The following is a 27,871-nucleotide window of genomic DNA, read 5'->3' as shown; positions in this document are numbered from 1 at the left end:
CATGTTAGCTTTTATAAAGTTGGTTTGAAGCCGTAAATAGTGAATATGACTGATTTTTGTTAGTTTATGACCTTATAATAGTTGTTTTATTGCATCTGTTTACTTTTTGGAAATGCTGCTCAGATGTTTTATGGCAGTGGTTATCAGCCTTTTTTGAACAAACACCCCTTTACGTCATCATGAGCCTCCTGCTGCCGCTCTCCAAGTGTTATCGCGCCACGTAAGTTACGACCCCCTTACCTCATCATTATCCTCCTTGTCGCATCCATCCTCCCTCCGAGACAAGCAGGAGGTGGGGGGATTGGGGAAAGTGGGCCTATCGGAGTTAATTTACGTAGAACAGGTAGTACCCCTCTCGTGACTGGGGGGGGTCAGCTCAAAAAGTGTTGCGACATACCTTGGGGGGCATGGAAATTAGCCATTGACGTAATATGCAGCTTGATATCGATACGTAAACAGACTAATGCCTCAGTGCGAGGGGTATCATTGAATTATCGGCTAAAAAATGCAGCAGTGTGATGAAAGAAACCCACAACGCAGGTATGTATTTTCTTCGTAAACAACTTAATCACTTGATGTGTTATAGACCACATTTCTGTGAAAAGATGCCCAAAGCCCATGCAACAGAGATGGTTACAGCTGCCGGCGGCATTGGTGAATTCTTTCGGAAGCAAAGTTGTTGCATCTGTTTATCGCAACATTGATGACTGCTTATGATGTAATGAGTCTGGAAGAGTTGTCTCATTTCATTAGGAAATGTTTCAACCCCTAACCCTTGCAACTCCGTTTCAAGGGGTAGTGCCAAGTGCAAGGTCCAAGGTCCAAGGGGTAGGGGTAAGGGGAAGGGCCAGGGGGTGAGTTGGGATCGGACCTAAATTCATCCTTGATATACATAATGTAGTTAGAGAAGAACAGTTCAACTGCAAAGCTCCGTATTAGACGTGTCTGGGTTGATCCTTCCAACATTTCACATATACAGGAGGTCCTCGGGTTACGCGGTACTCGACCTATGCTGTTTCGACTTTACGACGCCTGAGTCTCGTCCGCCGTTTTGTCTCCAGCCCCATAGTGTAGTGTCTGTGTTTGTGCTTCGTAATTTTCTCGGTATCCTCGCCTTTTTCACCCTCCTTTTTCACATCATGGCCCCAAAAAAGAAAGCAGGATCTTCTAGCGATGCTGGTCCAACCAAGAGGAAAGCCATTACGATGGAAACGAAGCTGGATATCATCAAAAGGTCGGAGAAAGGCGAGATGTCGACAAACATCAGTAAAGCCTTAGGCTTCAGTCGGTCAACCATGGCGAACACTATTAAGGACAGGGGGTATTAAAGGGTTAATTCCGACTTACGCGTAAATTCGGGTTACGTCGCCAGCGTAGGAATAGAACTCATTCATAACCCGAGGACCTCCTTTATTTTCCACCCAAATTTCAACATATATGTGCAACACAAGTAGTTTTTATAAATATCTATGTCAGCCCTTGCACTTGGCACTACCCCTTGAAACAGAGTTGCAAGGGGTAGTGCCAAGTGCAAGGGCAATGGGGTAGGGGTAAGAGGTGCCAGTGGGTGAATTGGGATTGGGTTAAGGTCTTGGGGGAAAATTTGCAGTTTTGAAAAAGTCTTGGAATTTTTATTTCAACTAGAAAAGCACTCGGAGAGCGCAGACCTCCACCAAGGCAGATCAGTGCCCCCCACCCCGATCAGCACCAAAATTTAACCCTTTCATGCATCATGGTCACTACAGTGGACAGCTGTTCTCTTGCATATTCATGGGTTTTGTTGTTTTAGTTTCATATCAGCCAATATAATGGACGATTATGCATCATCCCAAGAACTGGAATTCACACCATTACTGTAACTTTGCTGTTCTTGATAAACCTGATCTGCAGTAACATGTTTTTGTGTAAATCAATTGCTAATTGTTATGAGACTGTAATTAACAGTTTTTTGAAACATTTTTTTTTTTTTTTTGCATATCCTCCTGAAACCCAGCAATGCATTTTGTTCTCTATAGGGGACAAAAGTTTGACAGTTTAACTAAAATGCTGTCCAATGCAAAGGACATTCCATTAAAAAAAATCAATCAATAAATAAAAAATATTTTAAAAATGGATCTGAAAAAACTGTTGCATCATGCAGTTTCCAATCAAGGCAATTTTTTAGTGTAAAAAAGCTAAAATTGTCAATTTCCTGGGTCTCAGAGGATATTATCTCCATGAAAAGAGTAATAACTAGTATTTGAGTAAGATAAAATGTGAGAAAACATCAGATTAGGGGCATTAAAAATGTTTTTATTTCATAGTTTTCACACAGTATATCACTTTCTGATGATGAGTTTTAAATACATGTTTCTTTGCTTCAAAAATTAAACACATGGTGTCCAGTTGAGTGGACATTTTTGTAACTCCATGAAAAATACAGGGTGGGGAAGCAAAATTTACAATGAACATTTAGTTGCTTTTTCTCAGCAGGCACTACGTCAATTGTTTTGAAACCAAACATATATTGATGTCATAATCATACCTAACACTATTATCCATACCTTTTCAGAAACTTTTGCCCATATGAGTAATCAGGAAAGCAAACGTCAAAGAGTGTGTGATTTGCTGAATGCACTCGTCACACCAAAGGAGATTTCAGAAATAGTTGGAGTGTCCATAAAGACTGTTTACAATGGAAAGAAGAGAATGACTATGAGCAAAACTATTACCAGAAAGTCTGGAAGATACTATTAAAGAAGAATGGGAGAAGTTGTCACCCAAATATTTAAGGAACACTTGCGCAAGTTTCAGGAAGCGTGTGAAGGCAGTTATTGAGAAAGAAGGAGGACACATAGAATAAAAACATTTTCCATTATGTACATTTTCTTGTGGTAAATAAATTCTCATGACTTTCAAAAAACTAATTGGTCATACACTGTCTTTCAATCCCTGCCTCAAAATATTGTACATTTTGCTTCCCCACCCTCTAGGTTCATTAAAAAAAAAAAAAAAAAAATCAATTGCATTGTTTTTTTAATGCCTAAAGAGGAATAAAAACACTCAAGAAAAAAAAATGTTGACGGAGGTTCTCATAATTCATGCATCAAAGGGTTAATCATTTATTCCTTGTGCCAGTATCAACATTTCCTGAAATTTTCATCCAAATCCGTCCATAACTTTTTGAGTTATCTTGCACACGGACCGACAGACAGACAGACAAACCAACGCTGGCAAAGACATAACGTCTTCAGCAGAGGTAATAAAGACCACGCACCTGTATAAACTAGAAAAGCACTTGGAGACTGCAGACCTCCACCAAAGCACATCAGTGCCCCCCCCCCCAAAAAAAAAAAATCACCACCAAAATATTTTAATTTGTTCCTTGTGCCAATATCAACATTTCCTGAAATTTTCATCCAAATCTGTCCATAACTTTTTGAGTTATCTTGCTAGCAGACAGACAAACCAACGGCGGTAAAAACATAACCTCCTCGGCGGAGGTAACTATTCCAAACAAATCTAATCTGTTGCAACTTCCAGGACCTAAAGGTTCTGCTGATAACATCTCAGCTCCACATACATTCCAGCTGCACAGACAGAAAAATGAGCCTAATCCTTGTACGGTAGCATCATTTCTCACTGATCGGCTGACGTGTAATTCCCATTAATTTAATTACATTTTAATTTGCAGTTCTCATATTGTTGCATCTGCATTGTTGCTCTTTTTGGTCTTTAATTGCTATTTGCCAAACAACATTCCGAACACATTTGACTGTCATATCATTAACATCCACTCTGTTTGCGTGTGCAATTTGCATTCGATTGGTGCCATCAAGCTATAATTTACGTGGGCCACATCCTGCGTGTGTGCTCGTTGCGATGATGATTCAGGCCACCCAGTGATGAGTCAGGACATCACAGAGAACAGACTTCTGCTTTGCATCTTGCCGAGTCAAAACAGTTCCATTGTGTCTTGAACGTCGTCGTCCTTGACAGGCAATTCAGATTCCCAAACAGCGACCGACAAAAGGGGCCGCATCGTTGCGGACGCCTTCTCCGCTTTCCCTTTTCTTCTCCCTTTTTTTTTTTTTTTTTTTGTTTTACAATGGAGTGTGAGAATGCAATCATCATGGCTGTTTCAGAAGGAGAAAGACAATTTAGAAGAGCAGAGAGGAGGCACTGTCCCTGGCATGTTTATAGAGAGCTCCTCCAGACAATGGCAGGGAAAACGAGGTAAAGGACAGAGCGGCGGAAACGGATAAAGGATGATGGGGAAGTGACAACGGTAGAGAGAGCGAGGAAAGGGGAAGAAAATATCGATGGGAGAAAACAGGAGCCATGAGGAATGATTAGGGGGGTGGGGGGTGGGGGCACTGAGGGAGAAAAAGCATCACTTTCACTGCTGTAGCGAACCAGACGATGTCATTTCCTTCTGGCTTCTGCCACTCGTTCTAACAAAACACCTCCTCATTCCCATCCTTTCCACACACACTCCACTGACATTCATACAAACGCACCCACAGTCTCCCTTTTTTATTAACCCTTTAAACTCTAAGCCTAAAATGTTCCACCTGGACTTTTTTTTTTTTCTTCTTACCTCCGCTAAGGAGGTAATGTTTTCATCGGGGTTAGTTTGTTTGTCTGTTAGCAAGATAACTCAAAAACTTATGGACGGATTTTCATGAAATTTTTTGGGAAATGTTGATACTGGCAGTAGAAAAAAATGATAAAATTTTGGTGGTGATCAAGGGGTGGATTTTGATGAAATTTTCAGGAAATATTGATGCTGGCACAAGAAACAAATGATTAAATTTTGGTGGTGATCAGGGGGTGGGGGTGGGATGGATTTTTTGTTTGTTTGTCTGTCTGTTAGCAAGATAACTCAAAAAGTTATGGAATAATTTTGATGAAATTTTCAGGAAATGTCGATACTGGCACAAGAAATAAATGATAAAATTTTGGTGGTGATGGGGGGGTGGATTTTGATGGAATTTTCAGGAAGTATTTATACTGGCAAAAGAAAAAATGATTAAATTTTGGTGGCGATTGGGGGGTGGATTTTGATGAAATTTTCAGGAAATATTGATGCTGGCACAAGAAACAAATGATTACATTTTGGTGGCAATCAGGGGGTGGGGATGGGGGGTGGATTTTTTGTTTGTTTGTCTGTTAGCAAGCTAAATCAAAAAGTTACGGACAGATTTTCATGAAATTTTCAGGAAATGTCGATACTGGCAGAAGAAAAAAATGATAAAATTTTGGTTGTGATCGGGGGGTGGATTTTGATGAAATTTTCAGGAAATATTGATGCTGGCACAAGAAACAAATGATTAAATTTTGGTGGCAATCAGGGGGTGGGGATGGGGGGGTGGATTTTTTGTTTGTTTGTCTGTTAGCAAGCTAAATCAAAAAGTTACGGACAGATTTTCATGAAATTTTCAGGAAATGTCGATACTGGCAGAAGAAAAAAATGATAAAATTTTGGTTGTGATCGGGGGGTGGATTTTGATGAAATTTTCAGGAAATATTGATGCTGGCACAAGAAAGAAATGATTAAATTTTGGTGGCAATCAGGGGGTGGGGATGGGGGGGTGGATTTTTTGTTTGTTTGTCTGTTAGCAAGCTAAATCAAAAAGTTACGGACAGATTTTCATGAAATTTTCAGGAAATGTCGATACTGGCAGAAGAAAAAAATGATAAAATTTTGGTTGTGATCGGGGGGTGGATTTTGATGAAATTTTCAGGAAATATTGATGCTGGCACAAGAAAGAAATGATTAAATTTTGGTGGCAATCAGGGGGTGGGGATGGGGGGGTGGATTTTTTGTTTGTTTGTCTGTTAGCAAGCTAAATCAAAAAGTTATGGACAGATTTTCATGAAATTTTCAGGAAATGTCAATACTGGCACAAGAAAGAAATGATTAAATTTTGGTGGAGGGGGTGGACTTTGATGAAATTTTCAGGAAATATTGATACTGGCACAAGAAACAAAAGATAAAAAATTTTAGTGGTGATGGGGGTGTGTGAATTTTGATGAAATTTTCAGGAAATGTTGATACTGGCACAAGAATCAAATGACAAAATTTTGGTGGTGATCGGGGGGGTAGATTTTGATGAAATTTTCAGGAAATATTGACACTGGCACAAGAAACAAATGATTAAATTTTGGTGGCGATTGGGGGGGGGGGGGGGGGGGGGGGGGGGTTTGTTTGTCTGTCTGTTAGCAAGATAACTAAAAAAGTTATGGAAGGATTTTGATGAAAGTTTCAGGAATGTTGATACAGCCACAAGAAATGAATGATTCAATTTTTGGTGGTGATGGGGGGGGGGGGGTTTGATCTGCCTTGACGGAGGACTGCTCTCTCTAAGTGCTTTTCTAGTTTATTTATTGGTTTATTTAACAGGACATTGAACATTAATTAGCAGGAGTTAGCCTAGACAGATGTTTAATTGTTACCCTAGGGGTAGCACAAGGTTATGAACATAAAATTGTTAAAACATAAGTTTAATAATAATAAAATAAATAAATAAATAAATAAATAAATAAAACGCAAACACAGAAGGATACAATATAAGTTTTGCAATACAAAATTTACAATTAATAACACATCAGGCGAAGTAGGTAAAAAAATATTAGAATACACTTGGCACTTACATAAAAAAAATACAACATAGACAGGACTAAAACTGAACTAAAATTTTGGTGGTGATTGGGGGTGGGGGTGGGGTGGGGTGGGGTGTCTCTTAATGCTTTTCTAGTTTTGACTGTACAAAGGTTAGAAAAGATGATGCGAGTCTATTTGCCAATTTTTCCAGAGCACTTTTTATCCCTAGATCTTTCAAAATCTTTTACAAAATCCTATAAAATTTCCATGTTATAATTCTGCTATGCGGTGAAATAACCGTAACGACCCAACATGACCTATAAAGGGCAACGTCTCAGGTTTCAGAAACCGTTGGAATTTTTCCAATCGCAGAAACCCTAAAAGAGTTACAACCATCCAAACTGCATATGTGCGGAGTGTGTCAGCGATGACACGTCAGGTTTTAAAGAGTTAACCTCCCCTCCCTCTCTTTCATGTTAGCATGGAGTCCCCCCCCATGAGACTGATTACAGTGGTCTGTGTGTGCACGTGTATCTGACACTCTGTGTGTGTGTGTGTGTGTGTGTGTGTGTGTGTGTGTGTTTTCCTATCTCCACTTTTCTATTTCTCCCATTTGTTTCCCCCTACGCTCATGGCAGACACTTGCTGTAATAAAGTAAATGAGGTTGGGAAATGGCAAGACTCAAGGTGATATTTCAGCAAGCCACTCCCCAGCAACAACACTGTGGGGGAGGTAGGCACCGTCTGAATGAGATGTCTATCTGTGTGTGTGTGTGTGTGTTATGCACTGATGTGTTTTTGCTGGATCTTGTTCATTGTGTGGAGTGTTTTCAGTGCCCACATCTGAATGCTGGGGTCCATGTTATTGCAGAAAATTAAATGAGTTGGACAGCTTTTTGGAGAGGATTAGTGTACCCTCTTATTGTAGTTAATTGATTGCAGGATTTTTTTGTTTTTGTTTTTTTTTCAGTTTTCCCTCATTTCTGCCACTATCCATTTTTCAGCGATGACACAACTAACATGATGAGCACTGGCAGGTGAAGTGCTAATAACACTGGTCAACAACAAATTTATTGTTCAAGTTTTTTGAGCTGATTTAGGATAATTTTGGTGTGCTGAATCCAAAAATCACATTCATTTTGCTCCATCAGGTCAACTTTCTGAACTATGCTACATATTGGCTTTTTTAACATTTTTGCTTACATTTATGGGCATTTTCACATCATATGATACAAAATTCTTTCATATTTCTTGCAATAAACGAGTTCTGAAGATTTTACTTTTGCCAATTTATGATGAATGTTTTTTTTTTTTTAATATTACAGATGAATGAAATGGCTTCGACTAGAAGATTTTGCAAAAATAAGCCTGACGTATTCTGCTTCATCTGCGGTGAATACACCATAAATAACACTGGGTTACAAAAAAATATTTTTTGCAAGTTGTCTAGGTTTTTTCAACTGAATTAGGACCGTTTTGCACCGCTAAATCCAAAAATGACATCTGTTTTTCTCAATCAGGTCAGGTTTTTTTGCTAATTTGATTTTGAAAATTTTGATCTTCTCACAAAATTGATTACATTTTTGTGACTTTATCTTGGTCACCAAGTTTAATACCAAAATAAGATTGGTAAGCACACTTTATGAAACTTGTGACTTGATTCCTGTTAGGTACAATGGTGTATTCACCACAGATGTAGCAGAATACGTCAGGCTTATTTTTGCAAGATCTTCTAGTCGAAGCCATTTCATTCACCTGTAATATTAAAAAAAAAAACATTAATCATAAATTGGCAAAAGTAAAATCTTCAGAACTCGTTTATTGCAAGAAATATGAAAGAATTTTGTATCATATGATGTGAAAATGCCCATAAATGTAAGCAAAAATGTTAAAAAGCCAATATGTAGCATAGTTCAGAAAGTTGACCTGATTGAGCAAAATTAGTGTGATTTTTGGATTCAGCACACCAAAATTATCCTAAATCAGCTCAAAAAGCTGAAACAATAAATATGTTTTTGACCAGTGTAATAAATACATCCTATTAGAAAATGATTTTTTTTTTCTCTTAAAACTTGTTTGGGGTGAGAACTATATAAAAAATCAACTGATAAAGTCACAAAAATGTAATCAATTTTGTGAGAAGATCACATTTTTCAAAATCAAATTAGTAAAAAAACCTGACCTGATTGAAAAACCAGATGTCATTTTTGGATTTAGCGGTGCAAAATGGTCCTAATTCAGTTGAAAAAAACCTAGACAACTTGCAAAAAACATTTTTTTTTTTTAACCCAGTGTAATAGGTTGAGTTTATTTAGTGTTTTTCATGAGACTCAAGGACACTTTTCATAGCAGAAAAACAACAGAACTAAAATTTTACAAAGACTCAACTGAGGGAGAGGAACTATGGGAGTTCATAGGCTGTACTGAACAGATGGTGTTTGAGGAGTTCTTTAAACAGGACCGGGGATGAAGCATTGTGAATGTGATAATTTTGGTGTGCTGAATCCAAAAATCACATTCATTTTGCTCAATCAGGTCAACTTTCTGAACTATGCTACATATTGGCTTTTTTAACATTTTTGCTTACATTTATGGGCATTTTCACATCATATGATACAAAATTCTTTCATATTTCTTGCAATAAACGAGTTCTGAAGATTTTACTTTTGCCAATTTATGATTAATGTTTTTTTTTTTTTTTTTTTTTTTTTTTTTAATATTACAGGTGAATGAAATGGCTTCGACTAGAAGATCTTGCAAAAATAAGCCTGACATATTCTGCTACATCTGCAGTGAATACACCATTGTACCTACCAGGAATCAAGTCACAAGTTTCATTAAGTGTGCTTACCAATCTTATTTTGGTATTAAACTTGGTGACCAAAATAAAGTTTACAAAAATGTAATCAATTTTGTGAGAAGATCAAATTTTTCACAATCAAATTAGCAAAAAAAAACCTGACCTGATTGAGAAAAACAGATGTCATTTTTGGATTTAGCGGTGCAAAACGGTCCTAATTCAGTTGAAAAAACCTAAACAACTTGCGAAAAATATTTTTTTGTAACCCAGTGTTATATAAATTATCATTCAACAGTGGTACCTTTCTGTATGGGGGATATAATAACCGTTTATAGGGCGCTCATTGAAATACTCTGATGTTCTACATTTTGACTTTAGTGTGGTATTGGAGGACATAATAAAAAAATTTCAAAAATTTCACAAAAGTCTTGTTGTCATGTAGAAAATCAAGGTCAGTGAAGTTACCATATTTGGTTGCTTACCTGTAAATGGCAATAAAAAAAAATCCAAAAATTATACATAAAAACTAAAAAAGCGCCCTCCCCTCCCATCACCACCAAAATTTAATAATTTGTTCCTTGTCCCAGTATCAACATTTCCTGAAAATTTCATCTAAATCCTTCCATAACTTTTTGAGTTATCTTGCTAACAGTCAAACCAACAGAACAACCCCTATGAAAATACAAGAAAAGCACGCGGAGAGCGCAGACCTCCACCAAGAAAGACCCCCCCCCCCCCCCCCCCCCCGTTTGATCACCACCAAAATTTGATCATTTCTTCCTTCCTGAAAATTTCATCTAAATCCGTCCGTAACTTTCTTAGTTATGTTGCTAACAAACAAACAAAGCAAAGTGATGACAGTACCTCCTGGCGAATGTAATAACCTACGCCGTTCCTTGGTGGAGGTAAAAAAAAATCAAGAAAAACATACGTAAGGTGAAAAGAACATCCCTTTTAGATCATTAGAATATTGTAAGTGCTGATCCAGACACGTGTCAACATACAAATTTGGTTCTCTGATCATTATTCTGCCACTATCAGGTCAATGTAGCTTAAATTGAGTTTATATCCATTGTTTAGCCATTATCGTGGATAAATTTACATATAGTAGAGGACTGGGGGGATTTCAGGGATATAGCCTGCCCTTGCTGTCGGCCCCTGACGACGTAAGCCTCATTTTCTTAAAAATGTTGCCCACTTTATAGTATCGCAGGTAGAAGTGTTGTTAATCTTAATATGGAACTAAGCCTTAATCTTTATTGGTCACCCTGATTTTCAAAATGTCAACCTTAGTGTGTTACTGGAAGACATAACACGACTATTACTTTTGTGAAATTTTTCAAAAAAAATTGTTATGTAGAAATTCAGTGTTGAGTGAAGTTACCATATTTGGTTCCTTACTCATAAATGGCAAAAAAATATATATCCAAGAAGTATAAATATAAAATACAAGAAAAAAAATAAACAAAAAAACATGTAAGGTGAAAAGAACATGTATTTTAGAACATTGGAACATCACTTTTCGAACATTACAACATAAGTGCTGATACAGTCGAAATTTCGCATTTCACAAATTCATCCCGTGGGCTGGGTTAGACCCTTTGGCGGCTCAGTTTTGGCCCACGGGCCGCCTGTTTGACACCTGTGGTGTAGGGGAAAGCATGCAATACTAATTCCGACAGATGCTCACTGGAGGCGGGATCTGGTTGTAATTCCTTTTACGACTTTCTGTAACTACTAACCAGAGGTGGGTAGAGTAGCCAAAAATTAGATTCAAGTAAAAGTACAGTTACTTTAGAAAAATATTACTCAAGTACAAGTAAAAAGTAGTCATCCAAATAATTACTTAAGGAAAAGTAAAAAAGATCTTAATGAAAAAATTACTCAAGTACTGAGTACTTCCTGAGTAACATCATATTTATTGTTCTTTTAAATACAACAAAAAACAAATGAAATGTTAAAATCAAATATATAGAATATATATGAGAACATTACAGCTAGTTACAACTATACCTCAGAATAATCATTGTTGGTTCTGTCAGTTTAATATTTCTAGTCTGTTCTTATGGAGGCAGATATTGTGCATGTTTTTCTATTTACTTTTACGAGTTAGCCTAGATATCTTTATCTTAACATATCTTCCCCTTCTGTCGAATTTCTTTAACTCATGTGAGTCATGTGACTTTTTGGTGGAAATCTTTTTAACAAAACAAAACAAATAGTTTGTCCATTAAAAAAATAACCAAAAATAAAAGTAACAAGTGGAATGTGCACAATTGTAATAGAGTACAAGTAACGTTTCTTCTTCATAAATATACTCGAGTAAAAGTAAAAAGTATGTCATATTAAAAGTACTCTTAAAAAGTACTGTAACGGAGGAAATGTAATGCGCTACTACCCACCTCTGCTACTAACTAATCCAGCCTGTAACGTAGGCTGGCCGTTCAACGGTTGGAGGTAAGTGAGATGCGACAGAAGCAGGAGATGGCATGGTCCACCATTTTTAACATTTTCAACAATCCAAAAATAAATACAAAGTGCAAATGGAGGTCAGAGGAGCAGTGTCTTCTCCAACAGCAGAACCACAAGTGATGCAAACAGGTGCCTTATATAATGTCCAAATAACTAGTTAAAACCACTACAACTCAATAAGGGATGTGCCAATTTACAGAAATGGTTAAAAGAAGGGATGCACCGATACCGATACGAGTATCGGCATTGACTCCGATACTCAGTGTGTGTACTCTTACTTGTACTCATACTCGTAAAAGACATCCGATACAAATGCACCGATACCACTTACGGCCATGTGACATTCACAGTTCAGTGCAGCAGGTACACGGCGGTGGAATACTGTGTGTGGAGTGTGAAGAGTGTGGAGATTTTTCAAAATAAATGACGGTGATAAAAGTAACGCTGACTGACAGTAACGTTACAGACACAGACAGATACGGACGCAGCGTTCTGTCCGTCCTCTGCGTACATTCCATCTGTTTACCAGGTGCTGGCGGATGCGTAAACAGAATGGGAATACCAGCGGGAGTATGGAGCGGTGCGGACCGTGCCGCCAACAGAAGTGAAAATGAAACTAATCACTCATTTCTCTTTTCTCTTCCTGCTGAAGCTTTGCTTTTAAACCTTACCAGCGAAAACGCTGCAATATTAGTATCACATTAGTGTTGCCTCTGTCGTCTCCATGTTTGTTATTACTGACTTTCTTCTTCTTCTCAAAAAACTTTACTCTTCTTCATGGTATTTGTCCAGTATGGTTAATTCAGAGCGGCGCCCCCTGGTGGATTAATTGACAAACGCTCATTCCAACACATTAAATGTCAGTAGCAGCACTTTGTTCCAGTCAGACTAATGACAACGACAATAAAGCGCATTTACAAAAGGAACTAAGAACTGGAATAGGATTATTAAGCACTCGTATAGGTACTCGGTATGGGCAAGTACTCAAATGTAAGTACTTGTACTCGATCTGGAAAAAAGTGGTATCCCTAGTTGCATCCCTCGTTAAAAGTAACCTAAAAACCTCCATAAACCAAAACCCACAACCATAAACCATATACATAAAACTCAAAACCCAAACACCAAAGATAAATAGAGACCCATAAACTAGGGATGCACCGATACCACTTTTTTCCAGACCGAGTACAAGTATGAGTACTTACATTTGAGTACTTGCCAATATGGAGTACCGATACAAGTACTTAATAATCCCATTCCAGTTCTTAGTTCCTTTTGTAAATGTGCTTTATTGTTGTTGTCATTAGTCTGAGTGGAACAAAGTGCTGCTACTGACATTTAATGTGTTGGAATGAGCGTTTTTCAATTAATCCACTAGAGGGCGCCGCTCTGAATTGACCATACTGGACAAATATCATGAAGAAGAGTAAAGATTTTTGAGAAGAAGAAGAAGAAAGTCAGTAATAACAAACATGGACATGCACAATAACAAACTTTTTTTTTTTTTTTTTAATGCTGTTTTTAACAGATTTTAACTTGTCTTTGTTTTTATGTTTGTATTGTGTTGTTCTTAGCCCACTTAACACCCTGTGTTATCACTAGTTTTATTTACTTATTTAATTCCTTGTTTTATGCTTGGTGTACGGCACTTTGGCCAGCTGTAAAGTTCTTTAAGTGCTTTATAAATAAAGTTGGTATGGTATGGAGACGACAGAGGCAACACTAATGTGATACTAAGCAGCGTTTTTGCTAGTAAGGTTTAACAGCTTAGCTTCAGCAGGTAGAGAAAAGAGAAATGAGTGATAAGTTTGGTTTTCACAGTCTGCACCGTTCCGTACTCCCGGTGGTATTCTCCGTCTGTGTACACATCTGCCAGCCCCTGGAAAACGGATGTAATGTACGCAGAGGACGGACAGAATGCTGCGTCTGTATCCGTCTGTGTCTTCAACGTTACTTGCAGTCAGCGTTACTTTTATCACCGTCATTTATTTTGGAAAACCTCCACACTCTTCACACTCCCCATATATTACTCCTTCTCCTCGTACCTGCTGCACTGAACTGTGAATGTCACATGGCCGTAAGAGGTATCGGTGCATTTGCATCGGATTACTTTTACGAGTACAAGTACACACACTGAGTATCGGAGCCGATGCCCGATACTCATATCGGAATCAGTGCATCCCTACCATAAACCAATAAAATATTAACCCTGGTTCCCCCACACATTTCTCTGCCTTGGTCCAGCCCGGAACCTTCTAAAGGGCTATCATTTCTGCAGGGACTCTTTTAGTTGAGGGACCTGGACACAAGGACAAGGTAAATACAAACACACTAAAACACCATTCACTAAACACTGTAAGATACACAAACACTGAACAACGCCAAACTTAGATATTGCACATTTATATATGAGTTATATGAGTGAGTTTGGAGTCTAATAATTTATGTCTCCCTTTGTCTCCAGGGCCAAGCAGCCATAAATTAAAGTTCTGCAGTGCCACTGGATCTAAACAGGAAAAGGAAAGCCAATAAAATATCAACTGTGTGCAATTATTTTGGTATGTGAAAATATGTTTAAAGTGCTATCCAAAGTGCTAAATATGCAAGTTAAAGTCCCCAAGTGAAAAGATACTATACAACAACAAAACAAACAAATGGGCTGTTTGTTAGAAATCTAATTCATCATCATTATTATTATTATTATTATTATTATTATTATTATTATTATTATTATGTATATGTGAAACACAAAACATGATCTGCAGTTTTGGAGATGCTCTGACCTGGGGCCTCATGTATAAAGCGTATGTACGCACAAAAACCTGGCGTACGTCCTTTTCCACGCTCACGTTCAGATGTATAAAGAGTGAAATAACCGTGGAAATGTGCAGTCCTCCACATCAACTCCATAGCTGGTGTACGCACGTTTCTAGTGTTTTGGAACCTTTGGTGACACTTAGAGGTGACACTGAGAAACTGTTAATAATCTGAAAAAGGTAATTCCTCCGATTGATGTGCACATCGGAGATACACAGATGAACAATGAACATACCGACACATCATCCTACTGCTAGAGCAGCATATCCACCACCAGAACCAGAACCAACCAGACCAACCTTGGACCCATCAATGCCAATCCTGCCCGGGAGGACATTCAACAACAACTATATAAAGACACAAGGACACAAAATTCACTGGTTGATAAATGCATTCATGTCTGTGAAAACATTTATTAGTCGGTCCAGTCACTCATAGACACCCCCGATTGTCCTCTCGATATCCTCTTGAGACTCGGGTCAGCACGGATCCATGCGGGTGTCGACAGAACACCGGTTGGACGGGCATCAGCAGTGGGCTGTGGCGGACCGGCTAACGCTGGGGAGGCAACAGGAATCCTCTGTGATAGGAGGATGATACTGCATCTAACCACCTTCTGTCTCATTGTTGGAAAATAATAATTTGAGTGATTAACCTTCATCCTACCATGACAGTTCACATACAAAACTTACCAAGTGGGGTCTTTTATGATCCCAGTCTTATTTTGGATGAAATTCAGTATGAATTGAAAAAAATTGTCATGATATGTCACTTAGTCAAATAGTTAGTATGCAGCAGTGTAACCAAAGTATAAAAATACATTTTGTAGTGATGTTTATTGTGAAATGGTCAATGGAACAATCAACAAACAATTAATCTGACAAATGCTTGTGCAGCAGTATATCGAGCAGGTCCACCTCTCAAAGCCATATTTCACTGTAAAGGAAAAGAATATCATGTTACAGATAGATTATTACAGGTAAGTATGTTAGAAAACATATGTGTCATCAGACACATACTGCCAATTTGGGAAAAAAATGTTGGGCCCTCATTTTAAAACCCCTTTAGCCCTATCAGCCCGCTGGCAGGCCGAAAAAATTCTATTAACCCTTAATAGGTAACCATCTAAAAATGTTATTTTTTAGTCAGTTACAATACTTTATTGCTTATAGTATGAAAGGATAGCAATGAAACGAAAAAAATATAACAAAATTGTGCTTTATTTTCCAAATAAATTCTCCTTTACTGCGTGAAGTACAATTCTCCTCTACTGCATGAAAACATAACAAATTAAAAACGTGGGGTCTGCTGGGACCCCAGGTTACCTATTAAGGGTTAATATTAATCTACTATAAAAATATAATAAATCAGGACAGTGGATGTTTTTTTTTCAACATTTGCTCAAAGTTTAGACCCTAATGTTAATAAAAGTACATCAAAAGTGTATTTTAGTGCAAACTTTAACGTTCAAACATGATTTTTAATCTTTGTGGGGTGAAATATATGTTATTAACCTTCATCCTACCATGACAGTTCACATACAAAACTTACCAAGTGGGGTCTTTTATGACCCCAGTCTTATTTTGGATGCAATTCAGTATGAATTGAAAAAAATTGTCATGATATGTCACTTAGTCAAATAGTTAGTATGCAGCAGTGTAACCAAAGTATAAAAATACATTTTGTGGTGATGTTTATTGTGAAATGGTCAATGGAACAATCAACAAACAACTAATCTGACAAATGCTTGTGCAGCAGTATATCGAGCAGGTCCACCTCTCAAAGCCATATTTCACTGTAAAGGAAAAGAATATCATGTTACAGATAGATTATTACAGGTAAGTATGTTAGAAAACATATGTGTCATCAGACACATACTGCCAATTTGGGAAAAAAATGTTGGGGTCATCCATGACCCCGGACACTCAGTCCATCATAACAAGTTCAGTTGATGTGATGATCCAAAACTTTTTACAATACAAACACCGGATGATCTACAAGTAACAAAGTCCTGAAACCATGAATAAATGTTTCAGTTTAACACACAATGACACACATGAAACAACATCTGGGGTCATAAATGACCCCGCTTGGTAGGATGAAGGTTAAACATGAGTCCAAGTCTTTAACTTCCGCTTTGATTTCCTGACATGATTACAAATGAACCTTTATGTAGTTTGGCTGTGCTCAGACTATTGTATGACCCGTAGAATGAACTAATGTATGACTTACACAAATACTAAACACAGGGTGACCCAAAAAAAACGGGAATTTTTGAAGTGCGTATTGGCAGACATGAGCAAGTGGCAGCACTGCGAGACAGTGACCTTGAGCAAGTAAACACACCCCCATTTTAGTAACCATTGGCGGCTGTGCGAGAATTGTTCGGTAACCGTGTGATCTCAAGATTCGGTAACGTTTCCTGGCCCCCTAGATCGCCAGATTTGTCCGTTTGTGATTTTTTCTTGTGGGGCTATCTCAATAGTAAAGTGTACACGACTCGACCAAGAACTGTGGATGAGTTAAAACAGAGAATTCAGGATGAAATTGACAGTATCCCAGCTGAGATGTTGCAGCGGTCCATGAGGAATCTCAACAGCAGATTTCAAGAATGCATTCGTACAGGAGGAAGTAATTTTTTAAAAAAATTAAAATTCCATCATTGTTTCTTAAATGACATGGTTTAAGGTTTCAATTACTATGAATAAAATATTTTTCTTCCATCACTCTTGGTTTTATTGGATTGTTAAAAAGTTCCTGTTTTTTTGTGTCACCCTGTATATACTCAGTGCCAATGAAAATGCAACACTTGAAGAGTCTTGTATTTTTTTAAATCAATGAGGATTTTTATTCCATAAGCTCTTTGGAATTAACCATAGGCCATTTCTATACAGTAAAAATTTAAAAAATCACATCCAAATTTGTTGACAAAAAATAAGGATAATGAAAGAAACTCAAGGACCCCCAAAACCAAAAGTCACAAAGCGGTCCCGGAGGTGCTGCAGCTCAATGTAGCGATCCTGCTGTGGCGTGGTCACACGTGCTCGTCCAGGTCCAGGTCTGTCTGCAGTTGAGCCAGTTTCTTCATGCCTCTGTTGCATCCTGACTATGGTGGACACATTGCATCCAAAATGGCGTGCCACCTGCCGAGCAGAGATTCCGGCCTCCAGGAGCCCCATAGCATGGCATCTGTGGTCACGTGTCAGTCCAGGCATCGCTAAGTTATTGCAAATGATTTTTGTGCTTTTCAGCTTGGCTTTATATACAGAACATGACCACTCCTTAACTGACCACAGTTCTTTAACCCTCCGGTATCCCATCCAGCTAGACCCTTTCTAAGCACCAGGTGTGCCATTTTGGCACACTTGTGGAATGATGTCAAAAATTTTTTTATACAGTTTGTTTTTAATTCTTTTACACTTTTTTCTATTTCATCAACTGGAGCTGTAAATAAAAATACCAAATACTAAATAATTGTCACATTTTTTAACCCTTTAACTGCCATGTTTGTAATGTAAACAAATCATTTTTTTTAATGCAAAAAACACAAAAAATTATTATTTTTTTTCTATATACTACATAAAAAGTGGATCACATATTATTTGATTTTTTCATCCTGGCATATGTCAATGATTAACTCCAACATCGGTTAATTTGCATTATTATTATTTTTGGCGCTAGGTCAAATGTTCAAAAATACTAGCATCTGTCACCAAGTGTGCAAAAAATGCACACCTATAAATCAAACTATTGAATATTATATATTGATTTATTTTTCTGCTCTAATTTGATTTTATTCATCATACATATCAAATAATCATTCTTTTTAGATTTTTTTTAACCCTTTAAATTATCTCTTTTCATCATGATGTCACTACATTTTTTGATGCAAAAAACAAAATATGTTTTGTTTTGTTTTTTTCAACATACTACATAAAAATTGGACTAAATATTATTTGATTTTTGCAGCCTGGCATATGTCAATAATTAACTCCAACATTAACAATGTTAATAAATTAATTTAGACCCTCACCTCTCAAATGAAGCTCAGATATCAGTAAAAGCAGGATTTATGCCTTAATGGCTTTCGGATCAAAAACAGTGGTTATAATGGAAGAAGTAGTGCGTTTTTGGCACACTTAGGAGACATATGCTAGTTTTGTAATTTTCTTTCGTTTACAATGTGCAAATTTTAGTTGGTGGCCAGAATTTTAAAGATCATGCACAAATGAACAACTTTTGAATTCTAACCTTATTTAAATTGTGAAAAATAATATGATGTTTTTTAACACGAAGTGCAAAGTGTGCCTAAAAAGCACACCCGGATACCGGAGGGTTAAGTTGAGCAGTTCGTTGCTGAGCAATGAGAAAAACAAGTCTTATGAACGCAGACAAGTTCATTCAAGCGTGACAATAGCTCAACCCGTCTCAGGTCGTTAAGAAATTGTCTGGGATTATCTTATACAGGTGAAACTTAAACATATTGCTGCAGCTCAGGAACAATAAAACACATTCAATTGTTGCTTTTCATTGGCACTGAGTATATATTTACCTTGGGGGTGATCCGAGTCAGCCATGTGAGAAAAGTGTCACCCACAGTATTGTCGACTTTCTGCTCAAATGGTCTGAGTTCATCTTCTTCTTCTTCTGCCTGTTTCGGCCTCCGCTTCGCATCCATCTTGACGTCATCATCTGATCCTGCAGAGAGGGGAATCCCACCTGCAGACCCCGTTTATACTAATTTGCATATTTAAATGTAGGCGTGGAGAGGGAGGAGTCTGGTACTCCAACATATGCGCTCAATTCCACGCTGATTGAGATGTATAAAGGAAATGTACGTGGATTCGGGCGTACGCTCAGTTTTATACATCTGGATTTTTTTTTGCTTATTGACTTATCTGGATTTGGGCGTACGACTGGTTTCAGTATGAAATCCGCGCAAGTCTTTATACATGAGGCCCCTGGTCATTTTCCCACTTTTTCTCCCAATTCGATCCTTTGGCTGCTCATTTTGCCGCTACCAGTATATCAATGTGATGGACTAAATATTTAATTGCTGCACCCACTGAAAGATGATTTGTGGCGAGATAGTTATCATCATTATGGTATCATCTGTCAATGTTCATAATGGTTTGGAGATGGTGAGGAACCAAAGAAAAATCGATCTGATGGAACTAAAGCTAAAGTTTTGTGTTATTAGCCAGAAATACTGTTGACATTAGTAAGACATATAAAGTTACGCTAAATAATTTTACATGTTTCTAACTGCTTTTTTAGGCTGAAGTTGAGGATGGTTGACTGAACGCAGGCAATAAGAATCTTTTCATCAATGTATTTTATGCACATTTTGATATAACATATGAGGAAGAATAACAAAGAACCCACAGGACCCTTTGCCCTTTGATCAAATCGCCTCCTCTATTGGACCAGATCTCTAACAATGGCCCGCTGCTGATTTCCTTGATACAGGTCTTTGGACTGTGTGCCCTTAATGTCTAAGTTCAGGTCTTTGATGATGAACCCTACCTTTATATTCAAACCTTTTACCGTCCTCTGGCCCCCGACACCCCACCTCACCCCCATCCTTGTTTTGTAACCTTCTTGTGTACCTTTTGATATGCTTATGACCCTTGATTTGAATATGGTTTTATCTTGGTCCCCTGTGTAAACACTACTTCTGCCTTCAGGGTCGACTCACGCTCCTACAAGCCCGTCGACCGGCGTTCAATAAACCAAACCACCGCAGCATAGTTCGGAATTGATTTGAGTGACTTCTTCAACATATGTTCGAACATGTTGACAGAAACTGCATTCATTCAACCAACGAGCTGTGGTTGATTGAATAAGACAGGATCAACTGGTCCAAATCAGACATTATCTGTTGATGAGGAAGTGGATTCCGACTGGTATAGATGCTAACAAGTACCATATTCATTACTGAATCTGCACGAGTTTGTGTTGAACTTTAGTTGGAATTTTAGAAAATTTGGTTCTTGTGTGATTTAGTGGAATAAAATGTGTTAATACGACTTTATTTTCTGACAATGTGTTTATAAAACATTGCAGTAATACAATGCAGAATCCTTTTGCAGTTTTCAACATTTCTGTCCAAAGATCATTCAAAAAAATTAGACGGCGCTGTTCAACCCTTAGGGGTCTGAGCCTATTTTTGCCATTTTTGAGTACTTTTGATTTTGTTTTTATATACTATATCAACAAATGTTTATTATACTCATGTTTGGTATCTTCTTTTTTCAGCACAACTTCATCTATCTCATCTGCCTATTGTTTTTTTTTTTTTTTTTTTTTCATTTTAACCTACTATATCAACACAAAAGGACAAAAAACAAACAAAATATATAAAATCTGATTTGACAAATGTATATAATTTATTGCATAAATATCACAAAGATGCTTAATGAACCTTTTCAGAGACTTTAAAAGTGAATATTGGTTCCAAATATATAAAATATATATAAAATCAAAATTTGTAGTACATTAAAACTATACTATATAAATATTTGACATAAAAGCATATCTTTACACAGGCGATTTCTCCGGTTTTCTCACCCCCCCATCCGCGGTCCTCCAGGTTTCCATATCTGGTTCAGGTGGACGTCATTCTCACTCTTACCTGTAATGCTAACGAAGTCTGTGGATTGGAATCCGACAATTCGGCCAGTTTTTCCCGTTTTGAAAAAGGCCAAAAAATAATGAAGATATGGTCAGAAATATAACGGCCGCCCCACCTCATTTTCACACTTTTACTCTAAACGTCGTATCTACGGTTGTATTTGCTCTATCAACATCAAATAAAAAGTGCGGGAGTGTTTCAAGTTCGCACTTCCGATGCAACAATGTATTAAAAATGTCATGTGATTGAGTCACAGGGCTGTGACCGTGGACCCCTAAGGGTTAAAATTTTTACATTTAACTCAAGAGATTAACTGTTTTCTTTGGAAAAGAAAACAAAGAATAAGTTCAAAATACATCTAAAAAAAAAAAAAAAAAGATACATTAATAATTGAAGCTGCCAGTATTAGAAGTGTTTTAATCCTGTCTTTATTGTATTTTTTTTTTTTTACTTAAGTGCGAAGTGTATTTTAATAATTTTTTATCTACTTTTTTTGATGTTGTATTAATTGTAAATTTTGTATCACAAAACTTGTATTGTATTCCTCTGTGTTTGGGTATTTTAAACTTATGTTTTAAAAATTTTATGTTTATAACCTTGTGCGACCTTTTAGGGTAACAATTAAACATCTGTGCAGGTTAACTCATGCTAATTAATGTACTATGTCCCTGTTAAACAAACCAATAAATAAAGTTTTTCCCTGGATTTCCCTGGAGTTTTTCCCTGGATATTCACAAAAGGTCCAAAAACATGGTTGTTCAGACAAACTAATGCATAAAGAGACGAAATTACTCCTCAGTCACATTTATAAGAATCACAGCAGTTACAAAAAGAAACACTACTCTTCTACTTTGTTTCTTAGGGTACGTTCAGACTGCAGGCAAATGTGATCCAAATCCAGTTCTTCTTTCCCATATGTGACCTGGATCCGATCTATTAAAGACAGTTTGAATGGCACAAATCCGATTTTTTCAAATCCAACCCAGGCCACTTTTATATGGGGTCCTAAATCTGATATGTATCTGATATTTTGCAACGCGATTTCAGTGTGATTGGCCAGGTTGCATTTATCCGACTTTTCCATCATTGAAATGCGACAAATGTCACAATTCTGCGTCCCTCCATTTTTACTTCTGTAAACACAGTGCATGCCGGCATGGTCACGTCTTACATCACGGATCTCTTTTGTGCATCCAGGTCACTTCAGGGTTACATTCAGTTCATACTCAAAACTGATAGAAGTTGCATTTAATGTGTAATATGAACAAGCGCACAAAAATATTGGATTTCACCCAAAAAATCCAACACACCTGTAATTGTTTATTTCAGTTTTTTTGTTGATTATTTTATTTATTTATTTTTTTTTACTCATTTTGTTGATTTTTGTTCATATTTGTTTATTTATGTCAATTGTGTTGATTAGTTTTGCGATTGAAAAAAAAAAAAAAATGTTTTGAATATTTTGTTCATTATCACTCTTTTTTTTCTTGCTAATTTTCATTCTTATCTTGATTATTCTTCTTTCATTTCTTACATTTATGAAATATTCTGATACATTTTGTTGATTAATTGGCTTTTCTTTTTTTTTTACTAAAGTTTTTTAAAACCTCGTAGAACTCTCAAAAGTAGTTATACGGCCAAAACACGCTAAAAAAAATTATAATAATAAAGGAAAATTACAATAACAGTGCAAACAGTAAAATTGACAAGAAAACCATTTATTCACTCACTGCTCTGTGTTTTGCCCCCCATTCCACAGGTAGTGGGAGGTGTACTGAGCATGCTCTGATGCGTCATTGAAATTTGACAAACATCACAATTCTGCGTCCGTTCGTAAACACAGTGCGTGCCTGCGTGGTCATGTGTTACGCTAGGACCTCTTTTGGATGGAAGCGATTAGTTACCATAAATTAAATACATTAAAATGTATTTAATTTCATTTATTTCGCTTTATTTATGAGTCAAATAATGCAGCCACATTCTTAAAATTAAAAAACATTGTTAATGCTAATGCATTTGAATTTTTAAATTTTAGATTTCAAATTGGATTTTGGTAACTATTTGCCAGGGCATGTTTTGAAAATTAAATATCAAAAGTGTTTTTCTTTTTCATTTTAATCACATAAAAGAATGAGTGGTCTTGAATAAGAAAATGAAAATGCAGATTGGATAATTTATTAATAATTTTATTTATGAGCCAAATAATATTTTAAGACATATTCTTAAAATAAAAAAAGCATTTCTTCAAATACATTTTAATTTAGATTATGATAATTAATCGCTTCCATACTTTTGTTTCACCAAATTGTGCATTAAGACCTGAGAGCAGGGGTGTCAAACTCAATTCAGTTCAGGGGCCACATACAGCCTAATATCCCTCATGCAAAGAAAATATATTTCTCTATATATTGACTGTCAATATATTACTGACTGAAAAATGTATTACTGTATAATATATATTTATATTTAAAATATACAGAATAATATATTGTGTCAATATATTTTGTATTATATTACAATATATTGAAAAATACATAAGGAATTGCTGCTTTCCATATACTGAAACATATATGACAATATATTTACTTATGTATGTAAATATATGTCATTATATATTTAGTAATACACTTCATAATGCATGTATGCATATATACATACATATATTGTCTAGTGTATTACTAAATATATGTAATTATATATTTAGTAATACACTTCAAAAAATATGCATATATATATGTACATCTTTTTCATCCTGTTGCCAAAATGACTCAGAAGGCATCTTTTTTCAGTTAACACTTTTTTCATGTATATCACGATGCATATTTTCATGAAATATGTTATTATGCATACCAAGTAATGTAAGTGTTGATAAATATCTGCTTTATGTAAACTTGTGTCAATGGAAAGAAATTGAGTTTCAATAAAAGTATATGTAAAAATATAGGGCAGTTTTTGTCTTCATTGCAATATATGTTTTATATGTATCAATATATGATTAAAGCATATATTGCAGTATATTGGAAAATATATGCACTACTTTCCCATATATGGAAATGTATTTTTAAATATAATGCATTATATTTTTCAGTATATTGCCATATATTTTTTGTTTCATAAGGGATGATATAAAGTGGGCCGGACCAGTAAAATAATATAAATAATAGGATAAAAACTTATAAATAATGTCAACTCCAAAGTTTTTTTTTCTGTTTTTGAGTGAAAAAAAGTCAAATTCCGTAATGAAAATGTTTACATCTATGAACCATACTTGAACATATCATGAACAAATATGAACCTGAAAAATCTTAAGAAAAATAAGTGCAAATTTAACATTTAATATTATGCCTTAGTTTATCATTTATACATGTGAATCACAACTTACAGATCACAGTGGATCTACAAATACACAAAACATTAAATAATAAGCAGAATATTGGTACAATTCCACATACTTCTCTTAAGAAATTTCAGGTTATTCACATTTTTTTTTGTCAAAGGCTAGTCTGTAAATGTAAACATTTTTGTGTAATTTAACTTTTTTTTTACACAACAAAGAGAAAAATTTGTAGTTTTCATTATTATTTATAGGTTATGATAGTATTTTACTGGTCTGACCCACTTTAGACTGAAATGACCTAAAATGATTTTAACATCCTTGATTGTTAAAGGTCCCATATTATGCTATTTTTCAGTCACGTCATATAGGTCTCAGAAGCCCAAAAACATAGTATTTAAGTTTGTTCGCCCCAAAATCATCCTTTGTTCGGAGTTTCAGCGGTCGAAAAAGTCACTCTCACCAGCCCTCCTCAGAACAGGCTGTTTCTGGGCTTTTTTGGGTGTTTTTGGCTCATGGCCCCATTTTAACATCACAAATTTCTGGCGACTTCAAACATTCAAAATGGAGAGTTTTTTTTTTTTTTTTTTTTTTTTTGTCTAAAATTAATTTGTTTTTGATCATGTAATAGTTTGCTCTACTATGTTGTAAATAAACGTTAATTTTAGACGACATATAGGCTACACAATGTATATAATTATGGACGGAGGCAGAAAAGCCAGCTTCAGATTACTGCACAAACGGAGAATTTTATTTGGCAATGACTACTGCCACAGTACTGTGGCACAAATTATCGGTTTGTTTATTGCCACAGACCAATCAAATGTTAGCATTTGTACTAGAGACAATCAGGGATATTGTTACATGAACTCATTCGCCTCTTGTTTTTGTTTGTTTAAGAAAACTTTCACAAAGTGAGATTTGCATAATATGGGACCTTTAATATCGTCAGTGTAATTTTTGCATTTCACAAATTCATCTCAGGGGCCAGATCGGACCCTTTGGCGGGCCGGTTTTGGTCTCCGGGCCACATGTTTGACACCTGTGCCTTAGAGCCATAAGTTACATATTCTGAAAACAACGCACAGCTGGACTTTTTTGACATTTCAAAAGTTTTTTTCAAATTTACTTGAAGCTTCCACCCTCATAAAAAAAAAAAAAAAAAAAAAAAAATCAATACACTACCAGCTGCACTGAAACCACTGAAAGCAAAAGCTGTGTTCATAACATCAACTTATAACTTTACTGCCATTTGTGCTTTAAAAGTAGCACAGAAACAAATGGGGGGAATTGTTTTTTTTTACAGCAAGCAGTGGGGAAATAGATCAGGCTGGGGTGATGGGGTTCACAAACGACCTGCACACGGCCGAGAAAACCACTTGGTCTTGAATTATCTATGCCGCACACACTACATCTTCACACAAGCAGTTAGACCTACGTTAAACGCTAAGTACCAAGCAGCTCTTATATATTGAAAAAAATACCCAGGCCCTCCTTCGATATTTACTACTAGGCCGTCCGACCATTTTTTCTCGTCTTAGTCCGGTGTTTCTCGTACGGTGAGGCTATCTATTAAAGCGGTGACTTTTATTATTCCTCAGCTGAAAGTCTGTGAAGATGCAGGATGGGGTTTGTCGAAAGGTGATGAAGGCGCCAACGACGGCAACAAGTGCAATCACGCGCTCGCAAAGTACAATATCGTTAGCGTCGTAGCGTAACTGCCGAACTCCTAAACAAGTGGACAAAAGTATTGGGACACGTTGAATTCAGGTGTTTCTTTTCTAACAGAGATATAAATATAGTTTTATATCGCGATAAATATCATTACATTGGTTATTTTTGTTTAAATTGTTATCTTTGCTTCCAAAATGCGTCTTTTTAATTTTTCTCACCATTGATTTTCTTTATTACCCCACCCACCAAAAGGGAGGCAAGGGGTATTGTTTTTGGTTCGGTTTGTTAACACTTTAGTAACAAAACTATGGGTTGAATTCATCACGCGCTCGCAAAGTACAATATCGTTAGCATCGTAGCGTAACTGCCGAACTCCTAAACAAGTGGACAAAAGTATTGGGACACGTTGAATTCAGGTGTTTCTTTTCTAACAGAGATATAAATATAGTTTTATATTGCGATAAATATCATTACATTGGTTATTTTTGTTTAAATTGTTATCTTTGCTTCCAAAATGCGTCTTTTTAATTTCTCTCACCATTGATTTTCTTTATTACCCCACCCACCAAAAAGGGAGGCAAGGGGTATTGTTTTTGGTTCAGTTTGTTAACACTTTAGTAACAAAACTATGGGTTGAATTCATCACGCGCTCGCAAAGTACAATATCGTTAGCATCGTAGCGTAACTGCCGAACTCCTAAACAAGTGGACAAAAGTATTGGGACACGTTGAATTCAGGTGTTTCTTTTCTAACAGAGATATAAATATAGTTTTATATCGCGATAAATATCATTACATTGGTTATTTTTGTTTAAATTGTTATCTTTGCTTCCAAAATGCGTCTTTTTAATTTCTCTCACCATTGATTTTCTTTATTACCCCACCCACCAAAAAGGGAGGCAAGGGGTATTGTTTTTGGTTCAGTTTGTTAACACTTTAGTAACAAAACTATGGGTTGAATTCATCACGCGCTCGCAAAGTACAATATCGTTAGCATCGTAGCGTAACTGCCGAACTCCTAAACAAGTGGACAAAAGTATTGGGACACGTTGAATTCAGGTGTTTCTTTTCTAACAGAGATATAAATATAGTTTTATATCGCGATAAATATCATTACATTGGTTATTTTTGTTTAAATTGTTATCTTTGCTTCCAAAATGCGTCTTTTTAATTTCTCTCACCATTGATTTTCTTTATTACCCCACCCACCAAAAAGGGAGGCGAGGGGTATTGTTTTTGGTTCGGTTTGTTAACACTTTAGTAACAAAACTATGGGTTGAATTCATCACGCGCTCGCAAAGTACAATATCGTTAGCATCGTAGCGTAACTGCCGAACTCCTAAACAAGTGGACAAAAGTATTGGGACACGTTGAATTCAGGTGTTTCTTCTCTAACAGAGATATAAATATAGTTTTATATCGCGATAAATATCATTACATTGGTTATTTTTGTTTAAATTGTTATCTTTGCTTCCAAAATGCGTCTTTTTAATTTTTCTCACCATTGATTTTCTTTATTACCCCACCCACCAAAAAGGGAGGCAAGGGGTATTGTTTT

The sequence above is a fragment of the Sphaeramia orbicularis genome, chromosome 2, assembly GCF_902148855.1.
Source record: "Sphaeramia orbicularis chromosome 2, fSphaOr1.1, whole genome shotgun sequence".
Taxonomy (NCBI): Eukaryota; Metazoa; Chordata; class Actinopteri; order Kurtiformes; family Apogonidae; genus Sphaeramia; species Sphaeramia orbicularis.
The sequence above is the reverse complement of the archived record's forward strand: the minus strand, read 5'-3'. Positions refer to the sequence as shown.